Source organism: Melanerpes formicivorus, unplaced genomic scaffold (genome assembly GCF_026170545.1).
Source record: "Melanerpes formicivorus ecotype bairdi unplaced genomic scaffold, bMelFor1.0.p_v2 SCAF_14, whole genome shotgun sequence".
Taxonomy (NCBI): Eukaryota; Metazoa; Chordata; class Aves; order Piciformes; family Picidae; genus Melanerpes; species Melanerpes formicivorus.
In genome coordinates this window covers 3,338,470-3,351,892 of record NW_027142366.1, presented here as the reverse complement: position 1 = coordinate 3,351,892, position 13,423 = coordinate 3,338,470, and positions in this window count along the sequence as shown.

The following is a 13,423-nucleotide window of genomic DNA, read 5'->3' as shown; positions in this document are numbered from 1 at the left end:
ATAGAAAGTGCCTTTACAGGGAAGAAAAGGAGTTGCTGCAGGAAGAAAGCTGGAATGGAGGAAGGATTGGGAGGGATTCCTATGTGTGTGTGTGCACCTTTAGTGCTTGGGTGCCCAAAGTCCACACTGGCTGAGAAGCTTGTAGGGATCTATGTGTGTGTGTATGTGCACCTCTAGTGCTTGGGTGCCCAAAGTCCACACTGGCTGAGAAGCTTGTGGGGATCTCTGTGTGCACCTCTAGTGCTTGGGTGCCCAAAGTCTGTACTGGCTGAGAAGCTTGTGGGGATCTCTGTGTGCACCTCTAGTGCTTGGGTGCCCAAAGTCTGTACTGGCTGAGAAGCTTGTGGGGATCTCTGTGTGCACCTCTAGTGCTTGGGTGCCCAAAGTCCACACTGGCTGAGAAGCTTGTGGGGATCTCTCTGTGCACCTCTAGTGCTTGGGTGCCCAAAGTCTGTACTGGCTGAGAAGCTTGTGGGGATCTCTGTGTGCACCTCAAGTGCTTGGGTGCCCAAAGTCCACACTGGCTGAGAAGCTTGTGGGGATCTCTGTGTGCACCTCAAGTGCTTGGGTGCCCAAAGTCTGTACTGGCTGAGAAGCTTGTGGGGATCTCTGTGTGCACCTCTAGTGCTTGGGTGCCCAAAGTCCACACTGGCTGAGAAGCTTGTGGGGACTTCTTAGCGAAGACTTGCAATGCAACTTTCTTTCTCTCCTGTAGATTGTCTGATTTCCTTGGCAGAGTAGCAATAACCTTTTTTTCTTATACCTTTTTTAAAGTGTTGCAAAGCAAGGATTCTGTCAGGCTGGAGGGAAGGCCCTGCAGAGAGTGGCAGCCCTGCTCTTTACCCAGCCTGATGGCCCTCAGCTGGAAGGCTCAGCTCTCGCTTCTTGCTTCCCTTCAGTGTGGGCCTGAGTGAACTGCTCTGAGAGTGAAGGTGGATGGTTTTATCTTCCACATACCTATGTAAATAGAAATGATTCTGAAAGGTTAATTTTTCTTCTGGGTCTGTTCTGATGGATCATAGTGCTTTGCTTTTAATGTTTGCTTTGGGGTTTTTATTTCCCCTTTCATCCAAGTACCTCTTGTGATCCCCTCCAAGGACTGGTTGTGTCTTTGGCAGTTTTGGAATGAATCCTTAACTGCCCTGACCCTGGAAAGGGCTCACCAAGGCTGAGCAGTGCTGCAGACTATTTTTAGGGTTGTAATGTGCCTTCTCTTCAATCTTGGATAACAGTTAGCAAGTGATTATCAGAGTGCTTAGGGAGTGTTACTTGCCTTTGCCAAAATGAGCCTGCTTCGCCTTTTGGGTGGCAGTGTGGGTTTTTTTCCTTTCCCTCTGCTGCCTGCTTGCAAAGAAAGAAAAGCAAAAACAGGCAAGGAGATTGTGGACCTTGAGAGGAGGACAGAAACTGTGTGTGAACCCCCTGCCACAACTAGGCAGTGCTGTGCTTTTGGGGCTTGGTACTGTTGACAGGTCTCCTGAGAACAGCAGGCTGTGCTCGTTGTTCTCAAGGCCCCCTGTGGGCAGGTGGGATTCCCCTTCCTCTAGAAGTACAGAAGCTTGTGGTAGCCCCTGCCAGGAGAGCTGCCTGTATTGGTGAAGCTCCTGTTAGACCATGTAAGTGGAAGATGCTTTTAGACAAGCACATATGGGAGAGAAGGGATCAGGCTTGTTTGTTCACTGAAAACCTTTGGCTGTGCAGAGCTGGCTGGAGTGGCTTATGGTGTCCTCTCCAGAGCCCAGCACATTCACAGCGAACCACTGAGCCATGGCAAAATCTCCTCCAGTCTCGACTTTAAGCTCTGGCTGACAACTAAATTCCCCAGTCTGGAATTAGGTTGGGGGTTTGGTGGCTTTTGTTTGATTGGACTTGTGTTTTTTACTGCAAGTGCTATCAGCTTTGCTGTGGAGCTCCTGACTGCAGAGTAAAATGCAAGTCTCAAAGTAAACACCAAGCTCAGTCAGCTTTGTTGGCAAACTGAACCACCCAGGAGCTGTTAGATGTCTGCTCCTTCCAGTCTAAAGTTGGTAACACTCCTGATAACATGCTTGGAGGCTTGGCACAGACTCCACCAGCAGAGTTAGCAGTAAACACACATAAGCAGCACAGGTCTGATAAGCACACAGGTCTTACAACTCAGGTGTAACAAAGGCCAGGTTACACAGTGAGAGATAGCCCTTCATGTAATCAACTTGAGATCATTTATTGTGCTCATCTCACCTTCTTAATGTTCCACACCTTACCTTCCACAGGTGAGCTGGGGATCCCACGGTCACTGAATTTGTCTCTTCCATATGCTGTAGCCTGCTCCTCAACCACTCACTGACTGGAACTGCTGTGCCCTGCTTGGTTCACTCTTAAGTGGAAGGTGGAAACCAGCTGAAGCATCTTTTTGTTGTTGTTGTAACTGGGGGGAAGAAAAGTCTTTGTAGAGAGCAAAACTGCTGAATATTCTGGGACTAGTGACCAGCATGGAGCCAGTAGGGTGAAGTAAGTGGCTTCTGGTCCCCACTGACAGGGCAGTTAAGAGTAGTGACAGTAGCTTGTCTTAAGTTCATTGCATGAGGATATGAACTTTTTCTCAGATAAAATATGACTAATACCATTTCCCTCTGATGGCCTTAGGCCCTCATAACCACCCTCTTGTGGTGTGCTGCCAAAGTTGGAAGCCTTTCAGGTTGGGATTTCATCCCAGTAACACAAAGATGTTTGCTTGGGTTTGGTTTTGCTCTTTAATCTTACACATAGCAGAAATGCTGTTTGCAGCTGCATCCTCACCTGAGTGTGGAGCAGATAGTTGCACTGTTACACTCTGTGGATGGATCAGGTGGTGGTGAAACATTTCTCTCCCAATGGTCTAACAGCCCTGGACTCCCTCAGGGGAAGCCAGGGAGGCTGTGGCCATGGGCTTCCAATCAGGGTATGGGAACACCTGTAAAGCCCCTCTCATTTTAGACTGACCTTCCTTGGAAGGACAGTGTTTGTTCTGTGGCTCTGTCTCTCTCCAGGTACAGACTGTACTTCTCCATAGCTTTTTAAGCTTTGTAGAGGGTCAGGGGCAGAGATAGACAAACAACCAAAGCTGGGCAGGGAGGAAGTGCTTACAAACTTGGAATCCTAAACTCAGGTCTTAGATTGCAGTGGGATCTGTTCCCAGCAAGTTCCATAGGGAAGGAGCTGTTTCTCTTGATGTGCAAATAGGTAGTGAGTGTGCTGCTGTCTCGACATCTGGTTACCCTACTTCATATTTCTAGTTCAGAGGCAGAAAGCTTTTATCTGCCCTGGTCTCATGTCACTGTTTCCAAAACACGAGTGATAGATACAAATCTAGCAGTTAAAAGGCTGGGCCTGGCAGAGGAGGAGGAGGAGGAAGTGAAAAGCATAAAGAGGTTGGTAAAAGCTGGGTCTTCTGAGGCCCTGCTCAGCAAGACTTCGGTGCGAGCGCTCCCTCTGCGATCAGACCTGTGCATGCACCTGGCTGCTGCGGGTCCTACACCAGCGAGTCTGGGGCTTGTTTCTGCCCAGGGTTGCTGTAAAGGTTGTGGCTTTTCAAATCTGCCTGAATAGAGAGAAATCTCTGAGAGGACTCATAATGCAGTAACAGATGTCTCCCCAGAGGAAACTCGCACCTGACCTGCCTGTAACAGCAAAAAGGGAGGAACGAAGTGAAGAGCCAGCAGCTCAGTGAGCAGGTTAGCACAGAGGCCCGAGAAGCTGAGCAGCAGAGCACACTGCTGCAGCCCCTGCTGTGCTGTCTTGGCTCTCATAATGACATTAGCAGCAGAGCAAGGTGCAGTCAGATGTAGAACTTCTTTCCTGGTAGCTGGCTGAGCTGTTCGGCGTGCCAGGTGTGCCTGCGGACGCTCCGCTGCTGCTTGCAGAGCCGCAGGTGCCTGCCCACGGCGTTGGTGGGGGCTAATCGCTGCAGAGGGCTTGGAGGGGTTTGTTCTGTGCTCCAGCTGTGTTGAGGCTGACAGTCACCCTGGTTTAACCTGTTAACATCTGGGGGCAAGGCAGAGCGTCCTCTCCACACGTGCAGAGCAGGCCTTTCTTTGTCACTGCAAGGCTTGCAGTGAAGTCAGCAAGGCTCTGGCTGTAAATAAATCTGTTCAGATTCCAGCTGCACAACCGAAGGAATTCAGCCAATTCCTGGGTTTTCTAACCATGACATGCCTTCATGTTAACACTCTTCAAATTGGCAAATCTCATCTTACATTGCCTTGAAAAATAAAGGCCAAGGACCTTTTATTCTGGCTTGCAAAGAGCTCCTGCTGTGCTGGCTCCAGATGTCTCAGTGCTGCGGCTTGCTGCAGCCACCTGTATGCTGCCTCCCCTGCACTGCCTCTGCATGTGTCCAATGCCTTTCTCAGGAGTGGGGACTTCTTCCTGAACCTGTAGCTCTGGGTTTCTGGCAGGTGTTGACTCAACCCTTTGTCTAACCTGGATCTCTTTGCTCTTGTGTTTGCTTCCCCACCCAGAATCAATCCCCCTGCATCCTGCAGTGCTCACTTAACTCTGGTCAATCTCTGTGCTGATAAGTGGGAAAATCTCTTTAACATTCCACCTCACCAAGTGTCCAGCTCTCACTGCTAGCCCATTGCTCTTTGTAATTTTATAACTGCCTAAGAAATTAAATCTGTGTTGTGATAAGTATCCTGTGTCCTCTTCCTTTTGTTTGCTGCTTGGAGATGGGGCTGGATAAGAGCAGGGTGGTGCCTGCTGCCACTCTGGCCCAAACGCAGCAATAATGAGCCCTCAGTCTGAGCTGTGCTTGGTAGCTCCTCTCAACAGGCACTGTCAGCTTGGGCTTTGCAGGGATCAGGAAAACAGAAGCTGAGTTGATCCTGGCACATCTGGCTTGCAGATGTAGTTTTCCCTCTTGTTCTTTCTTAAAGCTGCTTTTTTCAGGACTTGCATTCATGCATTTTTCTCCTGCTCCTCAGGTGAGTTCAGATAACTTGCTTTGCACTCTCTTTCGTGGGTTGCAGCTGAAGCAGTGCTTTCACAGACACCTCGCTCTGCTGTCACTCCAAGCTTGTTGCTTCTCAGCTTCAAGCCCAGTAGGAGATCAGGAGTGAGCCCGTGCAGATGAGCGAGGAGGCATCTCCTGCTTCGGTGTCCCCCCTTCCTTCTGCAAAGCCAAGACAAACACTTTGATTGGGGTGGATGAGGACAAAGCCTTTTTGCTTTTGCTGGCAATGGTGGAGCACACAGTGAGGAGGCTCTCCTTGTTCTCCTGCCTGCTGTTTCAGAGAGGCCACAGCTGTGAAGCTGCAGACTACTGCTCTCCTGATCTAGCTCTGGAGGGCAATGCTGCCCTGTCAGTGCCGTTTGTGTGCCTCCAGTTGCTTCAGGCAAAATTGGCTATGTTAGCTCAGATGAGTGTCTCTAAACTGTTCATTGGGCTGCTGGTGACATTTGCCATCTTCTGCCTGGAGCAAACTCAGGCTCTCAGAGGAGCTGCTGGGTAGGTTTGGTGAGTGGCAGCAACTCCCAGCCGCAGTGGTGATGCCAACAACTCCGTCCCCCATACCCGGAGTGGATGTGGTCATCCACACCCACTGATGTGGGGAGGGTCTTAGTGCTCCTCTTCTCCTGCCCTAGGAGAGCAAAGCAGAGTGCTCCCTGGTAAGCACTGGGGGGGGGGGGGGGTGGACATTGCCAATATCGAGTCAAACCCAGCCCTGCTGTGTCCAGACTGGCAGTCTCCTGTGTCTGCTGTTCCCCAGTGGCCCATTCAGCCTTGATTCCCAGGCAAGGGACTGGGAAATCTCATCTCCAGCTATTTATCTTATTACAAGTGTAGACATGGACCCATGCCCATCTTCCTTCCCAGGGTCCTCTTGGCAGTGGGTGGGCTTTGGGCTTTAGCTGTGCTGTGGTTGCCTACCAAATGATCATGCACTGAGACCCTTTGCTATGCAGGGCTCGAGTCCAAGATGAAATTACTTGGAACAAGAGCCCAACTCTGATGTAAGCAACCCAATTTCATGGGCTGTGGCTGTGCTGAGCGTGCTGCAGGGAGGGGACCTGCCCCCACCTCAGCCTTGTTGGTCTGCAGCAAGCCTCCTTTGATGCAGCATCACTGATTTATTTTGTTTGTTGGGGTTTCTTGTTTGTTGTTGGGTGGGTTTTGTTGTTGTTTGTGGATTTTGTTTTGATTTGGGTTTGGGGGTTTGTTTGGGGGTGGGTTGGGCTGGTTTTGCTTGGTTTAGAACAAAACAGATAGAAAACAGCTGCTGGGGCAGTGCAGAGGGGAGCCACGGGCACAGGTAAGCACCAGCACTTCTCTGCTCCTCTATTTGGGAGCAGCTTGTTCTCCTGCAGCACCCATGGCTGGCTGGATGCTCCCTTGTCCTCGGGCATGCACTTCTCCCAGCTGACCTGGCCCTGGAAAAGTGGCAGCTAGGTCCTTGGCAGAGTAGTCTTCACTAATTAACGGTGTGATGTGAGCTAATGAGGCCTTGCTGCCCAGCCCACTGGAGTTGAGGAAATTGATCCCTGCTGTTCCAGCATCTAGTTATGGCTTGGGTTTGGTTTTTTTCAGCAGTGAGTTTGATTAAGTTAAAGGCTATAATCAAGGATTCAGAGATGGCTAAGTGCAGGGAAGGCCATGAAGCAGCCTGGAGGGCTGTGACAGGGTTTAGATGTTCTGGATACTGTTTTGCAGGGGCAAGGAAGATGCTGAGAGAGACAGACTTGTGTTTGTGATGGGGCTGTGCTGAGAGACACAGGGGAACAGACCTGCCTTGTCCCCACCACAACTACAGCCTGGCACCTTTAGGTGCCAGTGTGACACGCACTTGCTCAGCACTTCCCTTGGTACCACCTTCCCTTCCTGGCTGCTCAGGGCCGCAGAACCTGGTGCTTTGCTGTCGCTCCTCGGCAGCTCCGGCTCATGGAAGCGGGATCGATGTCCCTGTGGCAGCCTGAGCCTCCCGAGTGCGGGTGAGGGGCCCGGGGGGGCCGCGCTCCGCCGCCGCGCAGCCGCTAGATGGTGGTGCGAGGCGTCCCTGCTCCCCGGCGGCATCCCGGCCGCCTGCCCCTGCAACATCCGTCTCATTTCCTGCCTTCCCTGAGACTATCTCAGCCTCTTTTCCCCCGCGGAGCATCCCTACGCCTTCCCTGGCAGCATCCCAGTCTTCTTCCCCTGGAATATCCATCTTCTTTTCTCCCTTGCCTGGGACCATTCCAGCTTTCTGCACCCGGAGCATCCTCACTCCTTCCCCGGCAGCATTCCAGCCTTCTTCCTGTGGAACATCTATGTTTTTAACTCCCTTCCCTGGGGCCAACCCAGCGTTCTCCCCCCAGAGCGTCCCTGCTCCTTGCCTGCAGCATCCTGGCTGCCTGCCTCTAGAACATCCATCTTCTTTCCTCCCTTCTCGGGACCATCTCAGCCTTCTGTCCCCAGAACATCCCTGCTGCTCTTCCAGCAGCATCCCAGCCTTCTGCCCCTGAAGCATCCCTGATCCTTCCCCACTAGCATCCCAGCTATTTTCCCCCACCACGAACATCCCTCTGGCTACTTCTGCAGCAGAGACCTTCGGTGCGTGCTCAGGGCACCTTCTCTGCACTGCTGCTCCGTGACTCAGAGCAGAACAAGACAGCAAAACAATAATCATGGTCTGTGTCTGCCCTCACCCAGCCACTGAGCCAAAGCTGCTTGGGAAGGCAGAGGGCTCTTGGCTGCCACAAGCCTCTTGTGTGGGAAAGCTGCTGGGAGGCTGAAGAAGGAGCTTCATCTGCAGCTCTGCTGAGCTGGTGGGACTGGTGGGGCCGGGCCATAGCAGAGAGGTGGTGGTGTCAGCTGTGTCTTTAAGCCAGTGACTCCACCACTCCTCTGCCTTCTTTTCCTGAACAAATCATATTGCAACTGTTGAAAAGGTGTCCAAAAATTGAGTCCTGGAAAAAGGCAGCAAAGCTCTGTGGGGACAGGTGAAGCCCAGCTCTGAAGTCTGGAGCAGGTCTGGTTTGTAGGGAAATACAAACCCTGTGCTGCGACCCCTCCCTGGGTACCATCTGGGTACAGGTGCCGCTGGGGAGCCCCTGGGCCTTTCAGTGCCCTGTGCTTGCTCTGTGTGGGGCAGCAAGCCCAGGGAAATCACAGGGAGCATCTCTCCTCTCCTCTCCTCAAAACAGTTTTGAAAATGAAAGCAGGAGGCAGAGCCAGGAGATGTTATCTCGCCGCTTTTTAGCGTTTCAGATAGGAACCAGCCCTTCATCTCTCTCCCAGGCTGAAAGGCAATTTGCATTTCAAGAGGTCAGGACGTACCTATTTCTTTTTACCACTTGAAATGAGGTATTAGAAGTCTATTGGAAACAAAACATGGCACACATGAAAGATGGCCTCTGCAGGCTCAAGTTAACTGCTCCTGTCAGCCCTGATTTCCCTGGCTGCTCGCTGGAGGATGCTGAAGGGAAGGCACTGCTGGAGAGACGCAAAGGGTGCAAAACCAGGAGCTCTAGGGCTCCTGGGGCTGCAACTGTGCTAAGAGGGACAGGGATGTCCCCTGGGAATTAGGGGGGCTTTGCACCCCATTGCCATAGGCAAGCTAGGCTCTAGAAGGGGAGCTGCAGCGAGGATAACTCAATAACCACCTCCCTGTTCCCTGCCAGCTCCCGCACTCGCCCAGGAGCGGGACCTCCGCCTGGCCCCCGCCAATTCAATTCTGCCTAATAAAAAGCCTCTGGCAGCCCCAAGCTTGGCCTGGGTTGGGGCTTGCTGGGCACTGCTGGCTTTGTTTTCTCAGCTGCTGCCTCTGCCTTCCCTGAGCTCACCGCTGCCTCTTATTTATATTGGAGTTTGCATTAGCAGATGCACTCTGGGATATTCAATTACTTAGAGCTGCAGCAGCACAAGCCTGTGCCGGAGCCATCAAGGGGGTTGGGGCTTTGCTTTTTATCTTGGTTTTGGGTATTGTTGTTGGTTGGTTGGTTGGATTTGTGCTGGTTTGTGTCGGGGTTGGGGGTTATTTTTTGTTGTTGGTTTTGCTTGGGGGGTTGGTTTGTTTGTTTGTCTGTCTGTTTGTTTGTTTAACTGGCTTGTGAGAGAGCTGTGGGGATGGGTAAAGGTGGTGGTGGTGGTGGATCAAGTAATGATAAATTAAACCAAACCAAAACAACCCCAAACGAGTAAAAAGTAGAGTAAAATGAGGAAGAAATAAATAAATAATCCTGTTTATGGAATGAAAACAGCCGGGTAAAAAATTATCTCCGGGAAGGAGGCAGCTCCCGGGGCTATTCTTAGCTCTTTTGTTTCTTTCTCTTCCCCCTCTCTCCGCCCCATGCGGGCTGTGGGTTCGGTGCATGTCAGTCCTGCTGTTCTCCCTCACCTCCTGACTGCCAGGTGATGCTTGCTTCGTTTCTTTATTTATTTATTTAATCTTATTTATAGCAATGGAGGCAGAGGGGGGGAAGGGCAGCAGCGGGCAGGAGAGGCCATGCAGGCGTCTGCTCTCAGCCCTGGCTGGGGGGCAAGATGGGGGCCGTCCAGCACCTGTGTCAGCAGTGGGGTTAACCCTGAGCTGGACATGGGCTCCTCTCTGCTTCTCAGCAGCTTCAGGAGCTGCTGTGCCCACCTCCTAAATGTCCTTTGCCTGGATCCTGAGTGGCTTCAGTTGCTGTGCTCTCTGCATCTTCAGGGCAGGAGTCCTCTTTGGTGTGGTTTCATCCTTTGTGAGCCCCACGCTGCTGCAGCCACCAAGGCTGGAGGAGCCCTGGAGATCCATCCCAGCTTTTTCCTTCCCTTGAGCACCATCATTCCTCAACTGCTCCCAGCAGAGCTTTTCCCCCACTGCCCCCACAGGCACTGCAGCCTTCCCCAGACACCCTTCCCATTGCTGTCAGCCTTGGATTTCCCATCGCCTCCCTCCCGAATGGTGCTGCCTCGGGACCCCTTTCACTGCCTCTCCTCTGCCTCCAGCTCCCCCGTAGCAAGCGTGCTCGTGGGCTCCCATCTTGGCGCCTTTAGGGGAGAAATACAGACTTCTTTTCTTATTCAATTAGGAATTTAACACACAATCAGGTGATCGCTTTAAGAGGATTTCCTATAAGGCAGGATTTGTATAACTGGGCGACGAGTAATATATTCCCTTAACTGGTTTATTCCTTTATCAGATTCCCCCCCCCCCCCCGCTCTAAGCACTTTAATGCATTTACTTTCCCATTGTCGCCACTTTTCTCGGCACTCTTCCTCCCTCCCCGAGCTTATGCAAATCCCCCGTAAGGCGTTTAACGAGCCCTGCGTGTCAATGGTGCCCAAATCTTCACCACCGCATTAGGCTTCATGCATGCCCTGCCTGATTAAGAGGGGTGGCGGGGCCAGCCTGCTTTGCCCCAGCCCCCCTCCCCCCTTTTCAGCCCTCGCCATGGGGCCAGGGAAGGGGCCCCCAGGCTGGGAGCTGCATTTTTCTAGTGAAAAGGCTGGAGCTGAAAGTAGCTCTTTTCTTTTACACGGCGAGCCGGGGAGGGGGAGCGCAGGGCTGACCTGTCTGCTGCTGTTTGCTGCTCTGTCGCTCAGCTTTTGGGGTGCTGGGGGGGGGGGGGGGGAGGTGTTAAACTGGGAGAGGAGAGGGTGTGTGTGTCTCTGTGTGGAATGTGAGCAAAGGAGCAGTGAGACAGTATGAGAATCAATTTGCTTGCATGTCACCTGCCCACAGGGCACTGGGTGTGCAGGTGCATTGCTCCTGGGTGCCTACCCACTCCCCATAACCCTGTGGGAACAATTCTGCACATCACTGGCAGGAAAAGTAGAGGCTTTCCTCTTAATTTTGCCACTAAGGGCTTAGGTCAGCTCTGCCTATTGCCATGGTGCTGGGAGATGCTACTTGGACTCCCTCGCACCACTGGGTTGCGCTGGGAGGAGGTAGCACTTTGCAGGCAGGACCAGCTTGCTGTTCCCTGAGCCTTGTTTTGGGGGTGGGAGGTTAGCAGCTCTCATGGCTACAGGGCTCTAATGTACCCAGGGCTGGGGGAGAGTCTTGGAGTGCTAGCTCTGGGCGGGTTGGGAACTAGGTGGCATCTAAGGTCCCTTCCAACCCAAACCGTGCTGTGATTCTCTTGCAGAGTGGTTCAGGCTTTGTGGAAGCCCTTTTGGAAGCCAGCATGTGAGGGAAGAGCCCCATCCAAGGGTGGCTGTCACCATATTCTCCTTCCACAGCAAAAACAAGAGAAGAAATCTCTCTTCTCTCAACCTGAGTCTTTAAATAGCCCAGTGAGTGGGAGCGAGCTGAGCTGCCCCTTCCCGGCCCTTGTTTCCTCTGCAGCCGCTGCTGATTGTCTCCTTTTTTTATCCCATCCTGCCTGTGCGTGCAGCAATTATGCAAAGTTGCAATCAAGGAGCTGAATTAGCAGCTCATCTTGGATTAATTAGTGACGGATGCAAATCTCTTCCAACAAAGAAATGGAGGGGGGGGGGGGGGGGGGGGAGGAAATGCAAAGGCTGTGGGTATCCTCTCCGGGTTTCTCCAGCTCTCCCAGGCTGCTTTAGCTGATGTGGAAAGCTGGAGGGATGCACAGAGCAAGCCCCAGCAGGAAAAATCGAAGCATCCACGTGGAAGAACTTGGTTCTTGGCCTTGGGTTGAAGGCTGGGTGTCCCAAAGCTGCTGCTTATCTCGGCCCCTGCATCTCCCTGCAGCATTTCTACCCAGAGCTTTGGGCTTAGAGGGAGTTCTCCTCCCACTCCAGTGCTGGTGCAAAGCCTGGGGAAAGCCCAGTTAATCCCCATGGCCTCCAGGGCTGAGCCCCGGCCCCCACCAGGGATTTCTGTCTGCCTGCAATCCGATTGCAGCAAACCCCTCCGCTTGCACTGGACGAATTCCCTGGCTGCTGCACACCTCTCGTGGGCCCTGATAATCCCCCAAGTGTGACTCCAGCCAAGAGACCACATCCCTGGTTAATCCCCACCCTCTGTGAGCAAAGCCAGCGCTGCTGAGGATGCTCCTGGTGCTGGCAGCACAGCCTGGGAAGCGCTGTGGAGCCTACGGTGCTGTTTAAAGAAGCTTTTCCAAGCGGGAACTGCAGACTTGGGAATGGACTCTTCTTCCCATGAAACAGGAAAGATGGATGTGCAGAGCTCACAGGGAATACACCTTGAGTCCTGTGTCCAGTTGCAGGCCCCTCACTGCAAGAAAGATTTTGAGATGCTGGAATGTGTCCAGAGAAAGCTGGGGAGGGGTCTGTGAGGAGCAGCTGAGGCAGCTGGGGTTGCTTAGCCTGGAGAAGAGGAGGCTCAGGGGAGACCTTATTGCTGTCTACAACTACCTGAAGGGAGGTTGTAGCCAGCTGGGGGTTGGTCTCTTCTCCCAGGCAACCAGCACCAGAACAAGAGGACACAGTCTCAAGCTGTGCCAGGGGAGGTTTAGGATGGAAGTTAGGAAGAAATTCTTCACAGAAAGAGAGATTGGCCACTGGGATGTGCTGCCCAGGGAGGTGGTGGAGTCTCCATCCCTGGAGGTGTTTAAAATAAGACTGGATGAGGCACTTGGTGCCGTGGCTTAGTTGATTAGATGGTGCTGGGTGATCTTCTTGATCACCTCAAAGGTCTTTTCCTGGCTGATTCTGTGAGTGTGGGAGGAAGGGGCTCATCCCTTTGCCTGGTCCTTCCTGCTCAGCAGTCACAGGTAAGATGAGGGGGGGAGGGGACATAGCATTGGGCACACTTGGAATCACAGAATTGCAGAGTGGGTTTGCTTGGATAAGATCTCTGAGATCCTCGAGCCCAGCTGTTAACTCAGCACTGCCAGGTCACCACTAAACCATGGCCCTCAGCACCACATCTGCGCAGCATTTCAATCCCTCCGGGGATGGGGACTTCAACACTGCTCTGGGCAGCCTGTTCCAGGGCTTGACAACTTTTGGGGGAAAGAAATTGTTCTTCATGTCCAACTTAAGCTTCCCCTGGTGCAACTTGAGACCTCTTGGCTTTTAACATAGGAGAAGAGTCTGCCTCTCACATGGCTCCAACCTTCTTTCAGGGAGTTTGAGAGCCAGGAGGTCTCCCCCAAGCCTCCTCTTCTCCAGCCTAAGCAGCTCCACTTTCCTTGCTCCTCACAAGACTGTTCTCCAGACCCTTCACCAGCTTTGCTGCTTTTCTCTGGACTGCCTCCATCACCTCAAATAGCTTTTTGGAGTGAGTGTCCCAAAACTGAACCCAGTATCCAAGCTGTGGCTTTACCAGTGCTGTATCCAGGGGACCACACTGCTCCTGATGCAATACAGGATGCTATTGGCCGCCTTGGCTACCTGGGCACATGCTGGCTCATGGTCAGCTGGCTGTCAACCAGCAGCTCCAGGTCCTTTTCCACCAGGCAGCTTCCTAGCCACTTTTCAACAAGCCTGTAGCATTGCATGAGGTTGTTGTGACTCAGGTGCAGAACCCATCCCTTGGCCTTGTTGACCCTCATCCCCTTGGCTTCCAGCACT